We start from the raw sequence: 13,705 nt of genomic DNA on the forward strand, positions 1-13,705 counted from the left end.
AGATTCATACCCTGGTTGGAAGCATGTACAAATCAGAAACATAAAATAAAACAGAAAAAATATGTTCTAAAAAACATATCTGCAATGTATTCTTTCAGCAAATATATTTCCCTCCTGATTTATCTTGTTACAGATAAACATGCAAACAGTCCTATTTCACTGTGACAGAAGCAATGTTCACAGTACGAAGATAAATAGATGCTGGTAAATAATGTTCTTATTTTCTTTTTTTTGTAGATATATCTACAAAATATTTATATATATATAAATGTATATATATATTTATATTTAAAGCTCTCCACAGTTCTGTTAGGGTAGCTTTGACATTGCTGACAAATGGAAATCTTTGAAGTAAGTCATTCATTCCATTATTCAATTGTATCAAAATTTCAGAGTACGTAAAGCAATATGGTTCATCTCGCTTGTTTGTTTCCTCTTTAACTGATGATTGAACATATAATTTTCCTGGTACATCATCTTACCACCTGAGAATAATAGGCTCCTAGAAAACTAGGTTTGTGTTCTGTATTTCATATGAAGAAGACTCGTAGTTTCATAAAAATGAAACGTTATTTACACAGAGACGTCTTTCCAGCCACTATCTGACTGTCTCCTCTCTTCACTGAGAAACTAAGGATTTTTAAATGAAGAATCCTTCAGGATTAGTATTCACATTGTCTGAGCCGCTTGCTTTAAAATAACACCAGTTTGAATTGGCAGTTGGTATCTCACCACAAACAACATAATAAAAACCAGTGATTTAAGGAGTGAGTCATGCAGTAGTCATGCAGTTTACCTTCTCAATGAAGCTTTAGTAAGGCTTAGTTTTTTTCCCAAATGATACTGCAATTTAGCTTCTGATTTTTAGATAAGATTTTAAATCTGAATTTTGTTTCTGTACTTACTGAAAAAAATGCCCTAATACTATGTTAATAACAGAAAATGTTTGAGTTTTGTAATTGTTTATTTTATTGTACCAGTGCATTTTCACATAAAGGAGAATTCTGACTGTCTACAGAAATTCTTAGTTTTGGTTCTGACAATGATAGGAGGTTTGAGAATCTCTGTGATCTTTTGCATCTCTGCCAAGCATTCTCTCCTTGAAGAACCCCAGGAATCAATAGTGTTTGTTTTACTTTACCTAAGATCTTGAAGATGTTGGTTTCAAATGCATACGTTTGAAGTCATGGGAACAAGTCACGTTTAAGAAGTTGAGCATCAGTCAGCATGAGTAGTGAAGAGTTCAAATTACCCAGTGTTGATCAGATGGCACTCAGGACTGGAAGGACTGTTTTCTCTAGAAACAGTCAACTCTATGAGGGCATTCCCATTAACAGTTTTGTGCCCTCATAGGTTCCTTCTATGTTCTGCACCCTTCCTAGGTCTGCTCTAAGCGTGCTCTGCAGCCCAAGTCTTTGCAGCACTCAGACAAGGACTTTCATGATTTCTGATCAGAGTGAACGCTGGTCAATGTGCTGAGAGATCAGAAGAGAGAAGTGGTGTTCACAAGTTAAAAAGAACTTGGTTCCAACAAAACCAGACTGATGATGTTCTTTTGCACATACTCTCCAGACAAGGCAGTTAGACTGAAAAATGTCTTACGTAGAACATGTTAGCCTGCCCAGTTTGCGTTGTCAAGCACCTGAGCACTGTGGCTGCTGCTCTGAAGCTGTGTACAGCTGGATGGGGGAGAAGAGCTTGGAGAGGAACACTTAGTTATTCGTTTTAAAAAAGCTCCATAAGTGTCTAACTAATTGCACCATATTATTTGCAGTTTCACTCTTTGTAGCCTCAATTGGTTTCACATTGAGAAAGGAAAAGTGACTCATTAAAGTAATATGAATCATTGTGTTCAAACTTTTTTTCCTGAATTTTTGCAATGTCCACTTTCTTTACATATATCACATTAGTGGATTTGAAATTAAAAATACATCTCATTATTACTAGCATTAAGTTATACCGAATTTCAGTAAGTTGTTATTTTCACTGAATCATAGAATGGCCTGGTTGAAAAGGACTTCAAAGATCATTGAGTTTCAACCTCTTTGCCATGGGCAGGGTCGTCAACCGCTAGCCCAGGCTGCTCAGAGTCACATCCAGCCTTGCCTTGAATACCTCCAGGGATGGGGCATCCACAGCCTCTCTGGGCAACCTGTTCCAGTGCGTCACCACCCTCTGAGTGAAAAATTTCCTCCTAATATCTAACTAAGTCTCCCGTCTTGGTTTAAAACCATTCCTCCTTGTCCTATCACTATCAACCGAGGTAAGCAGTTATCCCCCCTCCTGTTTATACAGTCCCTTCAAGTATTTCAACTGTTTGACTTCATAGCCTCTACAGTCAACATTGGTGCTAAAAATTCTCAACATTTTAAAATTTATCAGTCTAATTAACCTTTCTTCAAATTTTAAACCATTGTTTCTTCCTTTTGCACCCCAGGCATGAAAATAACTGTCTTTTTTTTTTTTTACTAATAAGCCTTTCCTTTAATTATATAATTCTGGAGTGTCCTTCAGTTTTTGAGCTCCACATTAGTCTCATTGGTGTTTCACACCTCTTTTTGTGGATCCTTTTTACAGACCTGTATCTATTCTTTTTTATTTTGCTTTGAAATGATTTAATGTTAGTACAAGTGGCTAAATAACTCGAGGAATCTGTTTCAGCATGTGGTTTTTCCTTTTCAAAAACCATTACACTTAATGGTAAGCTGTGCATTAGACAGATGAGGGAATATTTGTTGTTTGTCTTCATTCTTTAAAATGAAATATCATTACATTTAGAAACATAACATCTATCAATACTGCTAAAGGATAATGAAAGGCAAAACATGTTATGCTGCACCATTCAAATGGCTCATTGTTTTTGAAGCTGTACTACTGCCATCTTGTCATATGTTCAATATTTGCAATTAAGGAAGTATGATTTCCTCTGGGATTCTGGCAAAAATGAAAAAGAAAAAAATTGTCAGAATGACAGAGAACCTCAAAGGGAGGAAAAATTTGGCTCTCAAATTAGAAATGTCGTGAAAATGTCATTCTCACACCTGGTTCAATTCTACCTATTACACTGTGTATTTTTCTACCATTCTTGAAAACTGACCAAAGCAAAAAAGCGAGTATAGTGCCACAAAGTGTTTGCCATGACAAAGTCCAGTATCCTTGGGCTTACATAAGAAGATTCATTTTGTACAAGGTACACAGAGCTTTTGGTTGAATAAACTTCATTTGTTGGTGAATTACAGTTAGTAAACTGTGCAGAAGCACAGCAGCTCTGCAAAAAAAAAAAAAAGTGCTCAAAGGAAAATAAGCTTTTCTTTCCACAGACAACTTGTAGTAACATTTTCATCTCTACTTTCAGCAAACCTTTCCATATGAAATTAATTCATGGCAGACAAAAATAAGCAAATTACTATGACAGCTTCTGAAAGTTTAGTAGTCTTATGTTTGAGTTTTCACATAAGGCTGAAGAACAAAACCTGTAATATTATTTTAAGAACATCAAAAAAGTAAGAATCATAGAATCACATAGTTGGAAAGGATCTACAAGATCATCTAGCCAAACTGCCCACCCATTACCATTGCTACCATGAGCTTCTAAACTGTATCTCGTAGCTCCTCATCCAGACGCCTCTTGAACACTGCCAAGGACAACAACTCCACCACCTCACTAGGCAGGCCATTCCAATGCCTGACTACTCTCTAGAAGACAAATATGGATGTATAAAAATACATTCTTCCAGGTCGTTAACCCTAAACATCTCCTGTTCCATTTGTTTGCAAATAGTCATTTCTTGGCTAAAGGACTATCCCAACTGTTTTTGGAGATAGTAATTTTTGGCTTAGGGATTTTTTTTTTCAGTCTATGCATATTGTTTAAAACACATAAAAAATGCTTTGATATTAAAACTAAGATGGCTTTGCTGTCAATAGACAATTTATGAAATACATAGATATGGAGAGAATAGGTAATTCATGAAAATGTGTGGACTTCTTGATGGATGAGGAATTGACTGTGAGAGTGGTTGTCAGTGGTTCAATATTTGGATGGAGACTGGTGACATGTGGAGTCCCACAGGAGGCAATACTGGGGCTGATGCTCTTTAATATCTTCATCAATGACAGTGACAGTAGGATCAAGCTTATCTTCAGCATGTTTGCAGATGACATACATGAGGGACAGGATGTCATCCAGAGAGATTTAGACAGGCTCTAGCTGTAGGCTCCTGTGAATATCATGAGGTCAAATAAATCCACGTGCAAGTAATGCACCTGGTTTGTGGCAATCTCCACTATCAGTGCAAGATGGGAAATGTAAGGATAGATTGCAGCCCTGCCATGAACAACTAGAGGGTACTGGACATGAGCCAGCAGTGTGCTCTCACAGCCCTGAACCAACTGTATCCTGGGCTACATCAAAAGAAGCATGGCCAGCAGGCTGAGGAAAGTGATCCTGCCCCTCTACTCTGCACAGGTGAGATCTCACCTAGAGTACCACAACCAGATGTGGAGTCCCCAGTACAGGAGAGATGCTGACTTGTTGGAGCTCATCCAGTGCAGGAACACAAAAAGTGATCCATGGAATTGAACACCTCTCCTATGAGGACAGGCTGAGAGAGCTTGGGCAGTTAGGCCTGGAGAAGGGAAGGCTCTGACCTGAAAGCAGTGATTCAGAATCTAAATGATGGGCTGTAAGAAGGAGGGTAACAGATTTCTTAGGAGGGTCTGTTGTGCTATGACAAGGGGAAATGGTTTCAAACAAAAAGAGAGAAGACGCAGATAGGGTTTAAAGAAAACATATTTCTACAGTAAGGGTATGAAGCACTGGCACAGGTTGCCTAAAGAGATGGTGGATGCCCTATCCCTGGAGACATTCAAGATCAGGCTGGACAGGGCTCTGAGCAACTTGATCTAGCTGTAGGTGTTCCTGTTCATTGCAGGGGAGTTGTACTAGGTGTCCTTTAAAGGTCTCTTCCAATTCAAACAATTCCATTATTCTATAAAAGTACAATTCATATACAATATTTAAGGGGAAAAAGATAAAACAATGTTCCTTTAGGAGAAGAAGCTAGAATGATTTTGCAAGTAAAGAAAATATTGTGCTACTAGCAAAAGAATCAAAGTACCAGATGTTTAGTCTGACAAGCAGAATTTTGAAGTATACTTAAGTAGTTCTGTGAATCTTCTATTTTGATCATAATAACTTTTTCTTTCTGTGGAACTGATATGTATTTTGTTATTCTGATAAAATCTGTTGTGAGGACATATCAATGCTAAAAAATGATGGAAATGTCAGAGAAAATGTTTTGCATTTTATGTCAGTAAAATTTATGTGCTCTTGCTCTTTTTGAAATCATATCAGAGATTGCTGAGGGTGATGCATCACTGGAATGGCATTAAGAAAAAACAGTGGAAGCAAAAAAGGGAAGAAGGCTGAATTCTGCTATTCATTTTCACCTTCATGAATTCCTATAAGCCTATTCTATGGTGCTTCGCAAGTAATGAGACAATACGTGATTTGAAATGACACGTGACTTAGTATCCTAAAAAGAAGAGTCTATAAAGACCGTGCAGGGATATCTTCCCACCCCAGATGCAATGAAACAAATAGGGAAAAATTAATTTTAGCCAGGAACATTTTAATATCTGTATGCTATTTCATAAAATGTATGGATCTGAGAGAATGGTGAAACACTTGTTTTTGTTTTTCCAGTAAGCACTAAGTTAAACTTATATTTAATAAGAGGAATATTAAGATGCTAATTTTATATTCATTTATTTTGAGGGTCTTAGCTATTAATGGATAATTTGCAATGGATAATCATCGGAGCCAAACATGAACCACGAAAAAATGCCAACTTAAAAAGACAAAAATTGGCAGGGAGGATGATGATGTTTTTCACAGATGTCAAATTTTTGACAGACTTGTTAACAGTTTTCTACTGATATATTACTATCTTTTAATTATACCAGGAAGACTATGAGGGAATACAGGCATTTGAGAATAATAGTACAGAGCCAGCCATTAACACACTGCTTTGTTTACATTGCTAACGGAGTAAGCAGAAATAATCAATCCCTATCAGCCCCTGAACGTGAACACTTCTTTGTTTTTGTCCCCATGGCTTATAGAGGAAAGCACAAGGCAATCTCAGTCCATGGAGACACTAGCACACTGTGTGCTCAGGCAGGTTATTAAGAGCCTCTGCTGTCCCACTCCTCTTTCCAAAGTCAAAATGAGGCCTATTTTCTGCTGTTGGAGGCTGGTTTTCCCTTGGAATAGGGTACTATTAAAAGGATTCCAACTGCATGGGCTCCTCTTATGATTTTAATTTCTTTTTGTTTAATATCATTCCTGATGCAAGTGAAGAAGTTGTTCTCCACTTAACACATCTGAAATTGATTAAATGGATTAAATAGAGTATATTTTAGATGTAGATGAGTAGATCTATTTCTAGGTGAAATTTTCTATGTAAATCATAATGTGGATCTTGCTATCTAAATCCTCATCAATGGCAGCTCTCTCCTTCTCATGATGGCTTCCTTTTTTGTTTCCTATAGACTTCTCCCCTAGCCAGAGAGTGATAGGCACTACATTGTTGCAATGGATGCCTGGCATCTGAAAACGCAGTACAGGAAGAATCAGGCTTCTAGAAACAGAGCTTGGTCTTCAGTATTTGCAAGCAAAAATGTGATACCTAAGGGTTGTAGTAGCTAACTATTTACAGTTTAAAATAAACCCAACGTGATGCTGCTTCCATTGGACTTGAAGAAACTGAACAGGGAACAGGGTCATAAAACAACTGGAAAATTATAAATTATCTCTATAAATGACACATTAGAAAAATAAGTGATTTAGCTGTAGGAAATTCCATTTACATATATTTTCTTTTGTTCAGCATGGTATTTTGGCAATGAAATACCTACTGATGATTCTCAATTGCTGTCAGGTCTTTAATATTTCCATACTGCATGCCTATCACTATATCTCACTTTTTTTTTTCCATTACACTATCCCCAAATGCTGGCTTATCAAAAAGATGAGTCACCCATTCCCAATTTTTGTATAACAGATAAAGGAAACTACTGGAGATTAACCTGAGGCTGGTATACACCTGTAAGCACTGCAATGAAGAGAAGATTTGGAAGTATGCACTCAAATCTTTGATTTCCAGTGCTTGACTGGAATCAGAGCATTCATTACCTCCTAAGTCTGCAACCTGAGTTAGCAAAGTTGGAAACATATTTGTTGTGTCCCAAAATTAACTTTGTGGTACAAAAATATCCCCTACGTGTCTTCTTCTTATATGACATTGCACAAGACTTATGTATATAATGAATCAGCTGAGAAGACAAACTTTTTCAAGCTTGGCCAGGGGGATTCTGATATCGCTTCCCCTGAATGTAATAAGTGACCCTTCTCTGAAATGCTGGGAAAGCAATGGAAGCAAAACTACAAAACATTCTCTGTTGATTAGACTATTGAGAGGTATTTGTGTTGTGGCAACAAGAGGCATAGCTCAAATCAAAGTTTGGAAACTAAAAAAATAAATAAAAAATAGAATTCCCATGAGATATGAATAAAAATGTTACTGGTCCTGAGGAACTAAAAAGTGTCATTTAATTTTCACTTATTTAGTTGATCAATTAAATTTTCACTTATTGAGTTGACCAATTAATTGTTCATTTCCCTCCTGGTTTCTCTTCATCTCGCAGGTAGTTAGTGCTGTAAAGTGATGTTTCTCAGACAACTTACCTCAAACTGCTTACTTAACCTGTTGCCTTGTAAAAAATTCCAGTAATAATATTTTATTTCAAAGGCAGTCATAAATGGTAATATTTGTAACTGCTCTTGCTTCTATTTATTTTGTCAGTGTCAGGGAAAAAAAAGTACTAATTTATGTATTTATAATTATTTGGTTCAGATGAGTACTATACAAAGAATGACTGGGAAACTTTGGGAAATTTGAGAATTCAATTTATTTTATTATTATTATTATTTTCCTCCTAACTGCCTAAGAGAAAAACGTCTATGGCAGGGGTTTTTTTTTTTTCTATGAAATGATTCCATGAAAACAACAAGAAGCTGTAAATATGAAAAATAGGCAGTAAAAATTGAAGAAATGCAATAGCAGTCAAATGAAATTGCCATTAATCTCAGGGAACTGGATTCCACTGGCCAGAAAAAAAAAGTGTTTATCTTCATATTGGTAATGATATCTTTTATTCTGAGCATGAAGTTCTACTAGAAATGTTTACTTGATTTCAGCAGAATACAATACATGTTCTGAAAACAAGATAGATCTGTGAGTAGAAATAATATATCATATTAAAACAAATAACAGAACTGGAAAAATGAAGGATCTTCTGAGCATGCAAAATGTTAGTCTAGCTTTCTGCTTGCAAAGGGAATTTTTGTATCAATCGAAGCAAATCTTATTTGTTCAGAAAGAGGCAGAAGATTGAATGTCAACTATGTAATGTTTGCTTACCTGCTGAAAACCAGCTTTTTCTTCCTCTTCCTATACTAGCTGTGTGCTGGAGCTATCTGAGTTTCAAGCATAACTTGAATTTCTACACCATCAAAAGCAAATAGCAGAAATGCTTTGGGTGGCTGAGTAGTTCTCCAGTATATTGATGAGACAGTGGCAACAATTCCAGGTCTCGTTCTTTTTTAAGTACACTGCATAAAAACATACCTAGGACTTACACCTGAGACTGCAGCCTGTTCCAGTGCTCTGTGACCCTCACTGTGAAGATGCTCTTTTGCATATTGGTGTGGAACTTCCTATGCTCAAGTTCATGGCCATTTCCCCTAGTCCTGTTCCATAGACCACTGAAAAGAGATTGGCAATGTTCTTTTGTCTCCCACACTTTCCACAGATACAGAGAAGTTTTCAACTGGCTATATCCATTAGCAAAATAAATCATAGAATCTTTACAGTTGGAAAGCACCTTTAAAGATCATCTAGTCCAGCTCCTCTACAATGAACAGGGATATTCACAGCTAGATCAGGTTGCCCAAGGCCTGATCCTGTCACACCTTGAAATTCTTCAGGGACAGGACATCCACCACCACTCTGGGCAACCTGTTCCAGTGTCTCATCACCTTCACAGTAAAAGATTTTTCCTTGTATTCAACTTAAATTTACCCTCTTTAAGCATGAAACCCTTTCCCTTTATTCCTTCACCACAGACCCTCCTAAAGAGTCTGTCCCCTTCTTTTCTGTAGCTCCCCTTTAGATACTGACAGGCTGCTATCAGGTCTCCCCAGAGCCTTTTCTTCTGCAGAGCTCCAGCTCTATCAAGCCTGTCCTCACAGCAGAGGTGTTCCATCCCTTGAATCATTTTTCTGGCCCTCCTCTGATGCACTCCCAAAAGGCCCATATCTCTCCTGTACAGAGGACTCCACATCTGGATGCAGTACTTCAGGTGAGGCCTCACCAGCACAGAGTAGAGGAGCAGGATCACCTCCATCAACCTGAAGGCCATGCTTCTTTTTATGCAGCCCAGAATACTGTTGACTTTCTGGGCTGCGAGAGCACACTGCTGGCTCATATCCAACTTTCTATCCACTAGTACCACCAGATCTTTTTTGTCAAGACTGACATCTATCCCTTCATCCTCCAGCTTAGATCAGTATTGAGGATTGCCTTGACCCAGATGCAAGATCTTGCACTTGGGCTTGTTAAGTAGGGCATTACTTTTCACATAAAAGATGCAAAAAAACTATTTGTTTATGAAAAGAATAAAAGAAGTACCAAAAACATTAACAACATACAAATCAAGGATATGATTAAGTAATTAATTATTACTGGCTGTTTCCAAAAAGGTATCATACAATTATTAGAGACGTAGAAAAGAAAGAATTCTAAATATTTTTATGGCTTGTTTGTGAGAGAGCAAAGATCTGAGCCAGAAATGGCATTAGTCCTACACAGTAAAGATTAATGCATTCTCATATCAGAACCCCACTTTGCAGGAAACTCTTAACAGGATTTATCTCAAAGTGACTTAGGAAGGGATTATGCATCAGTTTAACCAAATCAATGGTAACAAATCACCTGGACCAAATTGATCTCACCTGGGAGCAACTCAAGGCTGAAGCACATGAACTAATAACACAGGTGGCTCACCTCTTGCTTGGTTTGAGTACCACAGGCTGAAGGTGGTCTATGTGCAAAGCACACTTCCAAAATAACTTCATAAGTTCATAAGTTCATAAGGTTGGAAAGGACCTATAAGATCATCTAGTCCAACCATCCTCCTATCACTATCCCTACCCAACTACTAAATCAAATCCTTTAGCACCTCATCTAAACGCTTCTTGAGCAGCGCTAGGGATGGTGCCTCAACCACCTCCCTAGGCAGGCCGTTCCAGTGCCTGACCACTCTTTCAGAAAAGAAATGTTTCCTCAGGTCTAATCTAAATCTTCCCCGGCACAACTTGTGGCCGTTCCCTCTCGTCCTGAGAGGGAATAAAATAACTTCTAGTGTACATTCCCAAAAGCCTGGTGTCTGTGTGGGAAAATTAATAGAAACTACTAAGAATTCAGATTTATTGAGACCTGGTAAATGTGGTTGTTGCGGTTGAATGCAGTGGGCAACTAAGCACCACACTACCATTTGCTTACTTCTGCAACAGTGGGATGGAAGAGAAAGTCAGGGGAAAAAAATATAAGATTTATAGTTTGAGATAAAGACTGTTTAATGGGATAGAAAAAGAAGAAGAAAAGAAAAAAGTAATGCACAATGCAATTGATCATCAAACAGTGCCCAGCCAGTACATGAGCAACAGCTGCTCCTCCAGACAACAGCCTCAGGTGTTATTGGTGAGCATAATGTCATATGGCATGGGATTTCCCTTTGGCTACTTTGGCTCAGCTGCCCTGGTTTTGTCTCTTCCCAGCTCCTTGCTTGGAAGGCAGCAAGAAAGTCCTTCATTCTGATGACTATTAATTGTACTTCAAATAAGGTTTTGAGATTATGATAATTGCAAAAATGAAGATCGTGTTAGTGTTTGACAGGAGTGAAAAATGTAGGTCAAATGACTGTAATTCTCAGGCAAAGAGCAGATAAAACAAATAATATTATGCTATTCCTTGAATCCATGTTCTAGGTGCAGCTTGAAGAGTATAGATCTGGTTCCTTCATTTGAAAAGAGTGTAACGAAATTGAAAAAAATTGAAAGAAGTGCAACCATAAAGAGCCTACTGACACTGTGAGGCTTCTGCAGGAGCCCATTTGAATTCTCAGCTCGGTGGGAATACGAAGGTAGGAGGCTTATCCTCTCTGCATCATTAATTGTCTGTGTAGAATCTCAGGAATAAATTAGATATCCTTTATTATCATGAAAACCTTTTTAAACTAATGAAAATACTTGAAAGTTTAAAATAACATTACTTGTGTACCGTACTCTTTCTTACAAAACACTTAAGGCTAGGTAGCACTAACTTTTCACATATATCACACAGATTATTTTGCACCGTTGTAGCAGTGTAAAAGAGATTGAAAAGCAGATATAAATTACACTGACATACATATTAGGGTACTGTTGGGACAATATCAAATGCCTTCAGTGAAAATTAAATATTGTCTAATAAGTGTACCCAGTTACATTAGTCAGCACTGTATGAAATGGATGAGGAATATAAACTTTCATATTCCCTGGTACAAGGTAATCACTCAGTAGGGAGGCTTGAAAAAAGGATTTAAACAACTGACTTAAGTCAAACAGACTGGAGTTGCTTCAAATAATTTTTTTTCTGAAACTTGCTTTCATCTTTGATGAGAAAAAATGAACATACTTTGCAAGAAAATATTACTCAGACACTTAAGAGTAAGATTTATGAGTTAAAACTTTCCAGAATTAATTTCACGCCTAAGCAAGTAATAGAAAATACAGTTTGCTGATTAATTTACTGTTTCAAATAATATTAGTCTCTGTGAAGTGTAGATGCACTAATCACAGCAAGATGTATAACAACTGAAATAATACATACTTAGGCATCGAATGAACTCCTGTTACTGTACAAGCTAATCAACTGAAACATATCCATAAGTCTTCTTAATGCTATAAGCCATTACATTTCTCAACAGGAAACCTAGAAGCAGCTCTAGAAGACAAAACTGCCAGAGCCTGACTATTTTATATAATCGTAAGCCATTGTATTTGGCCTCTTGGGTTTACAGAAGGGAAGAGTGAGGTTTTTTTTACATAATCTAGTAGGCTCATTATTATTGCATGTTCTGAATGACTGCTCTGCTACATACATACGTAAGAATGTTACTACTACTACACTACCTACTGTTTATATAGTGCTCATTTATTGTCAAGAGATAGGTAAAATCTCAGAACCAGTATAGTCAGAGCGGTACTTTTTGTTTGTTTGTTACTGGTAGAGAATATAACAGATCACATAACAATTATATATTTTTTTACACATAACAATGAATATTTTTTCATAGAATGAAAAAGTTTGGAAGGCCGAAGGTTGGAAGGCCCATGCCGTGGGTAGGGCTGCCTCCTGCCAGCTCAGCTGCCCAGGACCCCATCCAACTTGGCCTTGAGTGCCTCCAGGGATGTGGCACTCACAGTTCCTTTGGGTAGGTGTGCCAGCCCCTCAGCACCCTCTGAGTAGATAATTTCTTCCCGACATCTAACCTAAATCTCCCCTCTTTTAGTTTAAAGCCATTCCCCCCATGTCCTATCACTATCTGCTCATGTATATAGTTGGTCTCCTTCCTGCTTATAAGTACTGCTTCAGGTACTCAAAGGCTGCAATGAGGTCTCTATGGAGTCTTATGGAAGGCACTGCAGAAAGGCAATTTCGAAATGGTTTCTGTCGTTTTGTCCTCTGGTGCCTATAATGCCCTGGTCTTTGTTTCCCTAGTCCGTGTCTGAACTCCTGCATGGACCCCATAGTTAAAGGAAGTTATTAATACTGTGTGTGGTAGGGTCCTTTATTTTTTTACGGCACTTATCTGTGTACTGTCTACTTTTCCTTAATACTCAATAGAGAAAAAGGCACTTCTTGTGTGTGATTCATCTGGCTTATTATACAATGTGCATATGTTGGTTTAGCTTAATAACCAAGCTGCTAGAGTTTAAATAAGCAGCTTCCTAGTAAACATGGCAGGAGGCCATACAAACTCCCCTTGATTTCCATGGCCAAGTAATTATGATCAAATAAAGTACAAGAAGTAATTTCTGAGGAAACTATGTGGTTCTCATGCATGACAACAAGAAATAAGGAATCCCAATTTCCCACAGATCTCTATCTGACAGTGCACAGTCTCTAGCTCCACTCTGCTCACAGCTGTGGACAGCATAATCTTGTTTGGCCATATAGATTTTCTGGGACTGGAAACTATGATGGCAGTTATCCTGCAGTTCTTTTTCTCCTTTATCTTGGCTGCTCATTTTTCATAGTTCATTGCTAATTTGGGGGTATCTCACCCAAAATGAGAAGAAACTTAATTGCAGTGCTTGTCTGGAGGATGGAAAAATAGACGCACATGCACTCAGATAAATGTTTGTTATGATCATACAATCATGCTCCAGGGCTTTGATGTCTTTCTTGTACTGAGGGGCCCAAAACTGAACGCAGTACTGAGATGTGGTCCTCACCAGTGTTGAGTACAGAGTGATGATCATCTCCCTGTTCCTGCTGGCTGCACTAACATAAGCTAGGATGCCATTTGCCTTCTT

This window comes from Cyrtonyx montezumae, unplaced genomic scaffold (assembly GCF_038088225.1).
Source record: "Cyrtonyx montezumae isolate F1298 unplaced genomic scaffold, pur_monq_1.0 scaffold_8, whole genome shotgun sequence".
Lineage (NCBI taxonomy): Eukaryota > Metazoa > Chordata > Aves > Galliformes > Odontophoridae > Cyrtonyx > Cyrtonyx montezumae.